At 39.4% G+C, this 13,205-nt stretch overlaps 1 protein-coding gene across 4 annotated transcripts in view; it reads left to right on the top strand.

Moving 5' to 3' along the window:
- Positions 1-13,205, top strand: part of TMEM200A (transmembrane protein 200A) — a 52,711-nt gene that overhangs the window by 20,531 nt on the left and 18,975 nt on the right. Inside the window, exon 1 of one of the 4 annotated variants that reach the window (XM_010401827.4) lies at positions 2,823-3,314. The exons of the other annotated variants lie outside the window; for them this stretch is intronic. The gene's annotated coding sequence lies outside the window, so the exon portion shown is untranslated. Of the gene's footprint in view, positions 1-2,822; positions 3,315-13,205 lie in introns of those variants that run through there. 4 annotated transcript variants of the gene reach the window in all.

Below are 13,205 nucleotides of genomic sequence, written 5' to 3'. Positions count from 1 at the left end.
CAGTGAGCTAAGACTATCAATGTGAATTAAATTTTTTTCTTAATGGGAAGCTGGTAGTATGGGTCATGAAAAGAAGGGCTGTTACTTAGCCAATGTTCATATGATTGTAGTATTGCAGGCCATCTATATATCAGCTTTAAGCAAACAGTTATGGGATGTTACGAGCAGCTGTTCCATCCAGCAGCTTCAGAGCCTGACAGTTTTTCCTGGCTGCTGGAGCCCAGTCTGAAGTGCCTTAAAACCTAGAGGTGTCCTTCCCAGACGATGGACACGGCAGCTGCTTTCCTATTTACAGGTTCAACCAGTAGCAAAGCTAAACAGGTACCCCAGAGACACACACACACAGAGAGGACGTGTGCATGGCTAGCTACTCAGGCTGCCAGAGACAAGGTACTGTCTCCAACAGCATCCACACACAACGCTTTCAGGAGTGGTGTTACAGCCATGTTCCTGTCCTCCTCTTCGACTGGTAAGGATTGACATTCAATAGTGAAAGTACATGCACTTTTGTGGATCCCCCAAGCACTGCTGTGGCCCCTCTCTCTGCCCAGCCCTCCTGCCTGAATCCCCTTACCCACCCTTGCAAATACCCCTTACCCTTGCAAATAGACATGCACTCACACACTTGTTCCACAGGTACTCCACACTTGGGGATCCCCCCAAATACCCACATGAACCTCCTGATACCCCTGCCAGGTCCCAGAGCCACTCAATGACTAGTTCAACTTGAGAATTGTGAGTGAATACACAGGCACACCTCATGCACACCCCTCAGTTTCTTAGTGGTCCATCAATTAGTATCTGGAGATTTTTGGCATTGTCTCTGTTTATCCCTTGTCTAACAGTTTGCATCCCCGTGCTTTTGTTTATCACTTCCCCTCAGATTACTATTCCCATTTGTATTGAAGAGGTCCTTGATTGGATAAAGTTAATGAAGCTGATACTTTCCACATCCCCTACACAAACAGGCTGTGGTATTGGTAAGGGTGACAGCTTGAGATCCATACTCTGTACTCAGCCTACCCAAAAGCTGGGCAGCTTTCTGGCTAGTTAGACAGTGTTCCTAGTCTCTGATCCCAGTTCAATGGCAGGTTTTGCAGTGGTGGTCTAAGATGTTAGTCCTGCAGCTTCCCATCCCTGTGCTTGCTGAAGGCTTCCCTCCATTTCTGAACAGCAGGTGTGAACACGACACGTCCTTGGTTGCTACAGGTCATATTTTCACATATAAGCATAAATCACTAATGAAGATTAACAAGGTGTTTGCATGTTCCATTGCAACTTGCATTAACTTTGGCCCTGGCGCATCTGATTCTGCTGTTCCACAAGGGCACTGCAAGACTGAACTGAGAAGTTTTGGAGTCGGATGCAGCAGGGCAAAGCGCACTTCCCTTAGTAGCAACACTCAACCCTGCTGAGCTGGAGCTGGAACATCTTAATTGGTAAGAGCTCCAGTCACTGTTTACCTAGCTTTGTAAACATAACTTATCGGTATGTTTCCTAATCTTCATTAGAGATTTTGGTGTGTTTTTTAATGTTTTTGTTTTGTGTCCTGGATTTTCAGTTGCCTATTGTACAGAGATAATGTGGGAAACATTGCACTAGTCTGAAAATCTGGTTGGTGCCAGCTCCTAGAATTTTTGACATAACAGATCTCTATCACAGATCTTACAATCCTTCCAGTAAAACTGAAATCCCAAATTGTTTCCTAAATAGGAAAAAAGTGAGAAAGGTTGAGGAAAGTGTATGAGGAAAGCATGTAGTGGAGATAGGATGCAGAGGAGCTAGAGGCAGACAGACCCAAGTGCAGAGAGAGTTAGTGGGGCTTGCAGTAGTGTATGTTTGCATATGCTCAAGCCTCCTCAAGGATTTTATAATCTGCAGTGTACTATGTGTTAGAATTGCATTTTTGTTAAGAGATGCTAAAACCCAACTCTTTCATGTGTACCAACAGTAAATAAAATCTTACTCAAATGAGTAGTTCCAGTCTGTTCCACTTGAACTGTTTGTAATAGAAGAAGTAATGCATCTTGGCATCTGTAAGTGCCCCAGAACAATTTCTGTGAGCTACTGTAATACTCCTACATTGAACAGACTGTAGTTCACAGCAGGATTTCTCCTGCAGCGTGGTGATATCCCAGATGAGTCACAGCAACAGCATCTCATCCAGCCAGCAAAGTACTGATTATGGCAAGAATGGCTGCAACTACAGGCAGCAAATCTCTGTCCTGTGTTCAAGAACATGGCTGCATTTCAACTCGAGGTTGATGCTTTGTCTGTCTTAATTTCTTTATTACAGGGGGAAGTTTTTTTAGCCTGTCTTCCGTTGTTGGGCTGGAGTTCTTTTTCCCCATCTCAGCAGATATCCTGAGACAGTGTAGACCACATGTCTGGTAATGCAGCTGTGAACTTTTATGGCAGCACAGCAGCAGATGCTCTGTATTTGAATTCATTTTCAGATCCTACTATTTTGATAAACAGTATTCAGGGAGTTTTCACTTTGTTGCCTAAGTGTTTTCCAATTTGACATTTATGGAGTGGAATGTTGAATTCTGAGACTATAGAAAATGGTAAGTTATGATGGCTTTATCACCAACACAGATGAATTGAATAAGTGAACAATATGAAGATTTGTGCAAAAGTAACTATATTTCAAAAGTTCAGTGAGCACCAGGAAAACAAATGTTTTCAGAGACAGACATCTAATTTATTTCTAGGTTTTAGGGCTAATCCAAGATTATTGTATGGATACTTTCTTCCTATGAGTAAAAGCTTCATACTGAGCTTTTTGCTGCTTCTGTTTTCTTTTACTTTCTTATTTTATTTTTTTCTGGTCAGGTATACTTACTTTTACACTGCAGAGATCCTAATTTGTCATAGCACTTCCCACAGTTACATGTGTATGAAACAGCTTCTGGCTGAAGGAAATCAGCTATCTTGGGAACTGCAGAAGATTTCCTAGGAGGGAATGTAAGGAGTGCAGTATTCAGTCAGAGTCAGCATGAAGGATCTGGACCCATCTGTGGAAGATCTGCTTCATAGCTCAAGTGTTCCTGTTTAAGACATTTGGCTGTTAAAATAACAGACATGGAGATTTAAGGAGTTACTTGATGGAGACATAATGGTGATGGAGATTTGACCACTCCCAGTTTTGCTTTCTGGAGCTGGCATGAGACTTGCCATTGACTTTCAGTACCAGTCCATTAAGGCTACAAGAGATTTGGAGATCTGACCTTACTGTGGGATGAAGACAATTGGGTTTGGCCTTGAGAAATTAAGCTTGCTGGACGTTCTGACATGCAGTAAAGAAATTTTGTGTATGTGTTTTTTAATTTTGGTTTTTTTCCCCCACTTTAATTTTTTCTCACAAATTTGTCTTCTAAATCTATTTATTTTCAGCTTTAAAAGATGGTTCATTTGGCTGCTGAATTTCTAACTGTGGCTTTTGACATGTGATCTTTGGAATTCATGGAAAGTTAATGGGGGTGGGTCTGTGAACAACTTCTAAGACACTTACAGAAGATGAGGAAAAAAGTTTGTATAAATTCTACAGGAGGTTGCACTGAAAATTTTTTAGGTTTCTACAAACATCAGATGTTTGAAAATCCCTGATTTAGGATATGAATATTTTACTTGGTGAACTACGGCTGCTAAGGCTTGCCCTCTGCTTTTAGTCTTTCCTAGGCATTTTGGCTGGAAACTGGAATTTGGTATTTGCCTTTTGGCTGGTGGCATCATGCAGTATTCTTGAAGAGTTTTCCCAGAAGACATACGTATTTTATTTTTCATTTCCAGTTTTGTGGCTGGCTGTTAGGACAGTGCAAATAGTTCTAAAGTGCTTTTAGCTTAAATATGTGTTATCTGTGTATTAAAGAGTAGTAATGGAGACAATGTACAGTAGAAATCAGTGCCTAATGTGAGTTTCAAATGCTAGGCTTCTGAGTGCTCCTGAATTTGTTAACACATTTATTTCTATTTTCTATATTGCTTTATAATAAACCTCTTAAAAATAACAGTCTAATTGACCACATTAAAAAGAGAAACCTGCTGTACAAAAATGTTCGCAAATACACAAAGTTTAGAAAAAAATATGTGTGTCGTTTTTCTAGTTGCTCTCAGTTGTTCCTGCAACAAGTAAAGCAAGGAGTAGAAAATATTTGAAAGTTTGGTTTTATTTTAATTAGCTGTGTTTAAATTCTAAACATGGATTCAAAGCTTCATTGAGGTGTTGGCCTTGCTGTGAGTTGGAAGATTCATGTGTAGGCCTGAGGATGCAGTGTAACCAGCTTCCTCTCCTGATGATGTATTTGTGACAATATGTGTGGTGGGGGGACTGAGGGAAACATGGGAGTTGTGGGATGGTGAATTTAGCCATAACCTTTCACCTATGATGAGCAATGGCATCTGTTGCTGCCATCTGTTCTGTTTCTTTGCTTATCTTCCTATGTGTGGTACCAGGCAGGGAGCCCTAAAAAGAGGACAAAGGGGTCACTTCAATGAAAGTATAATGAATGTTGCTCAGAAGTCCCCAGGCAGCAGTTGGAAGGATATGTGTGGTCTTTTGCCTGGCAGAGAGGAGGATGCAACAGGATAGTAAAAATGTGATTAATATCCTGCTAGGAAGTTTTCCTGACTAAGCTTCTATACAGAGTAAGTACTGTGTTGTCTGACAAAATACTCTAGTGAAGATAAAGTTCAGAAACTCCATCACCCTTAGAGAATATCCATTTGGTGGAGCTTCCTGATTTAAAAGAGCGTTGCAGCTACTGTTTAAAAGTCGGTTCTTCATAAAACCCAGCAAGCAGGAATATGTAAAAGTTTTGGCAACCAAGAGTACATTTCAGTGAGAGAACAATGGGATATTTAAGGGAAAATAACTGGTCGTTGCAATAAACATCTTCAGCTTTTCTAATAAATCTACTCTATTTGGGCAGCGGCTTTTTAGCTCTTGGCAAGCTTGTAGGATGTTCTGTAGCAAAGACAAGAATTTGGAAAACCTCAGGGGGCAAGGCTGGCTGCAGTCTGTGACAGCTGGTAATGTATGAATCTAAAAATGGTCTGAGTATTGTTTAAAAGTTTCTTACAAGCAGCATAATTTGTGGAGATCAGAATCACATTTTATAAAAACATGTATTTTTTTAATCAGATGTATTTCAGTTCTATGTGAAGTGTTTCTTTCTTTTGATAGAAGTTGTGTGATTTATGACTCATTCTGTACCTGAAATATTTTGGTTAAAGAAATCACTTTTACATGTAAAGCATTTCATTCCAACTCAGTATTGACAATAATATGAAAGAAGAGTTGCTGTAAAGTTTCTTTTCAGCGTGTTTTTATTTAACCATTGTCGAAAATTCTAAATAGGGTGGAGCTAAAATTGAGGATATACTATGGGTATATCAGAACAGCAGTTTTGCTAACTATATCTGTTTGCAGAAGATGCAGTACAGATTAAAAAACTCACGATCCCTGTATGGGCATCCATACCATTCAGCAGATGGGTTTGGCTAAAGTAATAAAAATTGAAAACAAAAGTTGAAACAACCAAAATATTTTTTGAGTGTTTGGAAAGTGAAACTTTATTTTCCCCTCACAAAAGGATGTATTTAGTCAAAATTTGCTCTGTAAAGTAACTTTCTAAACTGGTAATGACACACAGAAAAAAAATGTTGTTTGACCTAGAACTAGTTTTGCTTGCTTAAGATTTTGTTAAGAAAGCTAAAAGCTATTTATATTCACATCTAAACAATTCTCCATATTGTTCCATTTTTTCCAGTCACTTCTGGGGTACTGAGCCTGGGCAACTAAAAATTCAGAAGGCTGAGTTAGTGCATAGGTTGCTGGATATTGTCTAGAAATAATATTTTATTTTGGAAAGCTAGCACTGTTAGAAAAATTTTCTTCTTGCATGCTACCTTTTCTCATTTTCTATGTGGTGTTCCTCACATTTGTGTAGCTTCCAAATTATGGTAGTGTGTGTGAAGGGAGTGCTTCAGAATATCCACACAATAATCTTTTAATTCACAGGTGAAGTTCTGTCCTTGTATAAGTCAGTGCAAATTTTGCAATTCATGTCAGTAATTAGGACTTCATGCAGCCATCTTGATTTTAGTGACTTAGCCGTCATACCTGACTTACTATTTTTCAGTAATGTATCAGAATTGAGATTACATTCCATAAATGTGGAATGGTAAAACACTTTGGCAATGATGTGGGAAGTCTTGGAAAGCTTAAACAATTAGAAATTCAATGAAAAGACCTACCTTTGCTCCATGCTGAGAGGACACAAGTAAATTTATGTTCTCAAAATTCAAGAGATCTCATCGCCAGTGTAGTTATTTGGTATTCATAATACTATTTCTTGTGAGAGGAGCAACTTAATATCACAGATTCACAAATTCACAGAATATTCTAAGTTGGAAGGCACCCACAAGGATCATCGAGTCAAACTCTTAAGTAAATGGCCCATATCCTTTAATATCATTTTGTATTCCTTGCACATTTAAAACTTCCATAGAAGCCAGTCATAATTTTATATGCAGTTAAAAAAAGTAGGACCACAACTATAAATGTAGGTGATCTTTTTTTCTAGTTTAGTTTAAATAAATTACACTAAATGTAATCCCAACAGACATTTCCAGAACAAATTTTACTTGCCTTACTAATGCAAGGTTTTTGTTGAGAATTGGGCACCAATAAGAGTAGAATTTACTTTGCCATAAATCTTTGAAAAATCTTCTGATACACAGCAGGTAATTTCAGAGATAAAGAAAAGAGAAAAAGAGAGAGAAAAATTGTATCCATTTCTCTGCCTTCTATTTGGAGATAATTAAGTTCAGAGGTTCTGAAGGAACATTGACTATATTCCAGGATGGCCTCCACACCAGAAAATGAAATTAATCAGTCATTGCCATATTAAGTGAAAATGAATTAGTCGCAGACAAAACAATGTGTTTTCATTAGTCATGTCAAGATGCAAATGTGAAGATATATATCTTTGCATAAATGTTCACAGATAAACAATATAATTAAATTCACTATTGAAACAAGCTAATTAAATTTACTGCTGTTATGCAACAGATATTCTCTTAAGTATATGATATTTGGCTTACAAGAGTATGAAGTAGGTTCTTTATCTGTGTTTTGTCTGTAATGATAGGAGAATTTAATTTTTGTTAATCTGGCATGCCTGGATCCAGGCAGTGACTCAGGAAGACATCTGTGTTTATTCTTAGCACAAACAGTCCATCTAAATCTCATGGCTGCAGGTTTTTCTTTTGTTTTAATAATGTTCCCCTGAGGAGTACGATATACAATCTGATCTCACAGCTTTGCAACTGTCCCTCAAGATGGTTCCAATAAGACCACTTTTGTCTAATGACTAGAACTGAAACAAAAGTTTTGCTTTACATATTTTCAAGGAATTTTACTAATTAGTGTCAAAGCAACCTTCACCGAGCATTTGCTTTAATTTCTGAAATATATCTAGTGACAGAAAACACTTAAAAATCACCCATTAACTAAAAATTATTCAGAATTCAGTTGATTTAGGGTTTTGCTATTGAATTGAGAGAATGCCAAGTAGGTAAGTGGTAGAGATGTACACAACCTGTTGTGCAGCAATTGTGAACTCCTGCACTCCAGCTTGGAAAAAACAATGGATCACAGTATGTCTGTCCCATAGAGATTACAGTCTAACATATACATCTTCAGATACTCTTCAGTCATAGAATCATAGAATTGTTTAGGTTGGAGAAGACCTTTAAGATCATCCAACCAACAGTCCAACTGTTGACATAAGTCTGCCAAGTCCACCAGTAAACCATGTCCTAAGTGCCACATCTTCACATCTTTTAAATACCTCCAGAGCTGGTAACTCAGCTGAGGCTACTACCCTGAGTAGTCTTGTTCCAATGTCTGACAACCCTCTTGGTGCAGAAGTTTTTCCTAATATCCAATGTAAACCTTCCCAGGTGCAACTTGAGGCCTTTTCCTCTCATTCTGCCACTAGTTACCAGGGGGAAGAGGCTGATGCCCACCATGCTACAACCTTCTTTCAGGTAGTTGTAGAGAGTGATGAGGTCACCCCTGAGCCTCCTTTCCTCCAGGCTAAAATCCTCAGCTCCCTAAACCACTCCACATAAGACTGACTTGGGCTCTTCAGGCATCCATTCATGCTGCTTGACAGCAGCTGGGAGTAGAAGGCTCTGAGAAACAGGATTTAGAGTGGCAGTAAGAGAATTTCATAAGAACTAGATTAATCCCTAGATTTTAGATTGGCTTTAAGAACAGTATTGAAGAGAGAATATTTTAAAAATAATCAAAGAAGCATCTTCACTCAATTAGGGAAGCCTTATGAGGGGTGGCTGAGGTCACTTGGTTTGTTCAGCCTGGAGAAGAGGAGACTGATGAGAGACCTCATTGTGGGCTTCAAAATCCTCATATGAGGGGAAGCAGAAGGGCAGGCACTGATCTCTTCCCTCTCAGGACCAGTGGCGGGACCCAGGGGAATGGCCTGAAGTTGTGCCAGGGGAGGTTTAGGTTGTGTATTAAGAAAAGATTCTTCACCCAGAGGATGGTTGGGTGCTGGAACAGGCTCCCCAGGGAAGTGGTCACGGCACCAAGCCTGACAGAGTTCACAAAGAGTTTGGACAATGCTCTCAGGCCCATGGTGTGACTCTTGGGGTGTCCGGTGTAGGGCCAGGAGCTGGACTCAATGATTCTTGTCAATGATTATTGGGTCTCTTCCAACTCAGGATGTGCTATGATTCTCTATTTGTAGAAGTTACTCTGAGTGTTGACACTATACGAAGCATAAGTTTCTTTTTGATTTTGTGTAGAGAAAGAACAAAATGTTTTCTGAGCAGTTGAATATTAAATGTAATATTGAAGTGATTCCTATGAAGAGGACTGTGGCGAGGGGCCAGCTTCAGTGTTTCAGCAAGGCAGACTGTTTAGGGATAAAAGTCTTACATAATTTGTTTACACTATTAATATGTTTATTTTCTGTTTGTATAAGCAAATCAGTCCTGAATGTGTGGTATATTCAGTAATGTAGCACTTGTGTAATCATTTGATGATCATTTGATGCTTAGTCCACAAATTAAATACGCAGCTGACAAGAGAGAGCTTTTGAATAAACTATTGCTGCTGCCTATATATGATAGTGATATGTTATAATAAATGTTTTCTGTGTAGATTTATATTATTCTTTTTTCCCCTCCACTGTAATTTTCTACAGGAAGGCTCTTCAAAAGTTCACAGGTGGGCTGTGAACTACAAGGAAGCATGTTTTCAAAGAGCAAAATTGAAAGACTTTATAATTAGAGCCTTTCAGCAGAAGACTGGTAAATCTCTGATAGTAACTTTGCTAACACCTTCTGAGCTGATGGGCTTGTTTTTTATACACACTAACACACCTCCTTGCTATATAAAGCCTACTGTAATTTAAAGGAGGAACTACTGAATTTACACATCATTTAACGTATTTTAAATCTGCTTTTTGTGTATGATTCAAGACCCCAAGCAGATTAGACTGTTGAAATAAAGAGTGAAAAATGCAAAGATTTTGTCCCAAAATAATGACAGGGTGATCCCTATAAACACATTAGGGAAGTGAACAGTATGACCTGTGTATTCTTGTTTGAAATGGATTTTCTTCTTTTTGCATCAACAAAAGCTGTTAGGCAGTAAAGTCCTATAAATCTACAGACAGCAAAGGTGGGAATTCATCAGCTAAAAGGTTGTCTGAAAGTCTAAAATCCAATTCTTTATAAAGCTGACATATGGGGAGAATAAAGCAGAAGTGAGGAAGGAACAGCTGCCTAGGGAAACAGTTATGACTTAATTACTTGGTGATTAGTAAATAGGAATTTGAAGACAGTGTTGTAGGGTCAGAGAAAAAGAGCCATGGCCCAGTTAACAGATTGAATCTGAGAAGATCTAATACTCAGATGCTTAAACAGGAACCTTTTTGTAATTGTAGTTTCACACCCTAAGGGTAAAACTCTCAAAAACTCATAAGTAATTTGGGAACTCAATTTCCATTTTGAATGAAGATTCACAGGTAATTTCTGAAAAAGGTTCTGAATCACTTTTCAAAATTTTGCCCTCAGCTTTTTTATGCATTAATTGTTCTGTAAGGAGGAAATGGATATTCAACTTTAAGAAGTGATTAAATTCTACCAGTGATAATCTCCTGATGTCATTTTTATAGCTATGTTCCTGAACATGACTTTGTTGCAATATTGACTAAGAGTAGATTTTGGTATGCTGGGGTCTGGTTGTGATTTTAGAGTATGAAACATGAGTCAGTACTCTTTAGCTGAGAATAGCATCTCTTTCTTACCCCTTCCATGAGTTGGCACTGGATGGATGTAATGTACTTACTTTGTCCATGAAGTAAAGGTTCTTAACAACTGAGCTGTAATACAACCACATGTGCTCTCAAAAGAAAAGGATAAGAATGAAGATGTTGTGAAGAATATATGCCTATTGCAGCCTATACAAATCTAAATCTGTAAATCCTTTGTCAAAACACAGGCGGAGTTCCTGTCTGCCCTCCCTTTGCCTTGTTCTTACTGCCCCTGTTCCTTTTACAGCAACAGGTTTCTGTGATAACAGTTTCAGTGAAGTACACAAAGCTGATGTGGGGCATATGGTTAATCAGTGGTAAATCAGGGATGCAAATTGTGAACAGCACTCATTGTGAAGGAAGGGGAATGGATAAACGTATCCTGCACTGCAGAAAATCAGAACAGGATTGGATTAATCAGCACAGCATGTATTAGGAGGCCAGAGCATGCCCTATTCATTTGAATTTCAGCATGTCACAGCTCTCGAAGCCAGAGTGTCTGTAATTAAATCAAAAAATCAATGTTAATGCTCAGCTGGGACACACAGCTCAAATCAGAAGATAATCAGGAAGTGCTGGAAAATTGAAGGTTTCATACAAATATTCTGTGGGCTGTACTGCACTTCATCAGTGTCCTTCAATACTGTTTTTTCAGAACAAGTGCTACATGGTGATGTGATGCAATTAAAGCTGTTTGACACTTACCGAGGACAGGTGTCACTATACTTATTTATGAGTGTAACAATGGTGGAATAGAATAGAATAGAATAGAGAAGGAGTATGGTGCTGTGTAATGCATGAATTGTTGTATTATGCATGGATTGCACGTTTCAAGCTAGAAAAAATGGCACATTTTTTCAGCGCAGTTTTTGTGACACCATGGTCCTGCTTTAGGAGTTGCATGATCTACATCATACCTCAGATGAAAAGAAAATTAAAATCTTGTAGATACTGATCCTCTGTGACCAGTATCACATGGGGTATTTATGGCACCAGGAGATGATGATGATGTCATTGACATCTGTTAATGATTAATGACCTGTTGGAGTGAGTCCAGAGGAGGCTGCAAAGATGGTCAGAGGGTTGGAGCACCTCTCCAATGAATGCAGGCTGAGAGAAGAGAAGGCTCTGGGGAGACCTTATAGCACCTTCCAGTACCTGAACGGCGCCTACAGAAGAGCAGGAAAGGGACTTTTTATAAGGGCATGTAGTGATAGGCCAAGGGGAAATTGCTTTAAACTGAAAGGATAAGTTTAGATTAGATATAAGGAAGAAATTATTCACTTTGAGGATGGTGAGGCACTGGAAGTGGTTGTTCAGAGAAGTTACAGATTCACTGGTTGTTCAGAGAAGTTACAGATTCACCATCCCTGGAAGTGTTCAAGGCCAAGTTGGATGGGGCTTTAAGCACCCTGACCTACTGGAAAGTCTCCCTAAACACAGCAAGGGGGTTGGAACTAGAAGATCTTTAAGGTCCCTTCAACCCAAAATGTTCTGTGAATCTTTGGTGATAACAAAAATACTCTTTACTCATATTTCTATAATGATTTCAATGTAAGTGAAAATATTCTATCAAGAAAGTTTCTTCACGCAAGGGAATCTTCTTTGGGAAGACCTAAGAGATGGAGAAGCAGTGATTTCTTCCAGGCTGGTTTAGGGATCGGTCTCACTAGTGCCAGAGCAAGCTGACACATCTGGGTTTGTCTTCTAAGGTCCTGGCTCCGTATAATTTGCCCACACAAACTTCCTGCAGTATGGGTACATTTTTTTGCTGCTCAGATGGGGATTTTTCAGGCTAGATTTCTTGATCTACATGTTGATTATGAACTGAAAAGTTAGGAAGAGTGCACCGCAGCTGGGTTTGTGTTTGGAGATTTAAGTCAGCTTAAATAAAGCAGTTCCTAGTATCGTCTCCCTTCTTTCAGCATGTCTGGCAGGGATGAGCTGTATATTGTGCTCCTATTATGGCAGAGGCATGGATTCCCATTGCATGGGAAGCCATCAAGGTCAATATTGTCACTGGCTGTTCCTAGGATGGGGAAGTCTGAGTGGCACAAGGCTGCTAAATGTCAGTAAGCATGTAATAGAGGTCTACTATACAAGCATCTTTCCATAGCTTGGAAAATGTGACTTGGAACTGTATGGAGATGGACTGTCCACATGAAAAATCTAGACACAGCTTTTAGTCAATCTGAAGTGCTGGGGGTGTTCATGATTGCAATTTGCAGCAGGATCCTTGAAAGATCCTGAATAAAACATTGCAACAAATAGACATTTGCCAATATTAATAACAACAACAAAAATACCAAATGATCTGTGCTGTTTTCTGACAGTACAGAAATTATATTTCAAATTATGTGGTTGGCATCTTCTGAATTTAGCTTTCAGTGGCTACAGCAGAGATGTTGTGAGTGCCCTCTGTTGTGACCCATTCTTTCACCCACTCATCAACTCAGCTGTGAAAAATTGCCAAAGGCTTGTGTTGAACCTTTCTCAAATTCACAGTTGTTTGACAGGCAGAAGCATCAGAGTTGGCAGGAATCCGGAATGCTCTCAATTGGGATGTGCCTCTCTGAGAACCACACCCTGGGATGTCAAGGCAGCCTGAGAAGCCGCATGCATGTGTTTCAGGGCAGTGCAGGCACTGGTGCCTGGTGGTGTGTCTGAGGCTGGGGGGCTTATGATCCACTGTCTGATGGTGGCTGTGCTAGCTGGCTGTACTGAATGAGCATAGAGCAATCCATGACTTCAGAGAGGGCTGCAGCAAGCCTTCTTGCTCCTTGCTGGTGTCTTAGTGATGCCCTAGGATAAAGAAAACTAAACAGTAAATTAGAAGCCTAAATGAGAAGTCCAAAT

The sequence above is a fragment of the Corvus cornix genome, chromosome 3 (assembly GCF_000738735.6).
Source record: "Corvus cornix cornix isolate S_Up_H32 chromosome 3, ASM73873v5, whole genome shotgun sequence".
NCBI classification, from domain to species: domain Eukaryota; kingdom Metazoa; phylum Chordata; class Aves; order Passeriformes; family Corvidae; genus Corvus; species Corvus cornix.
The sequence above is the reverse complement of the archived record's forward strand: the minus strand, read 5'-3'. Positions and strand labels throughout refer to the sequence as shown.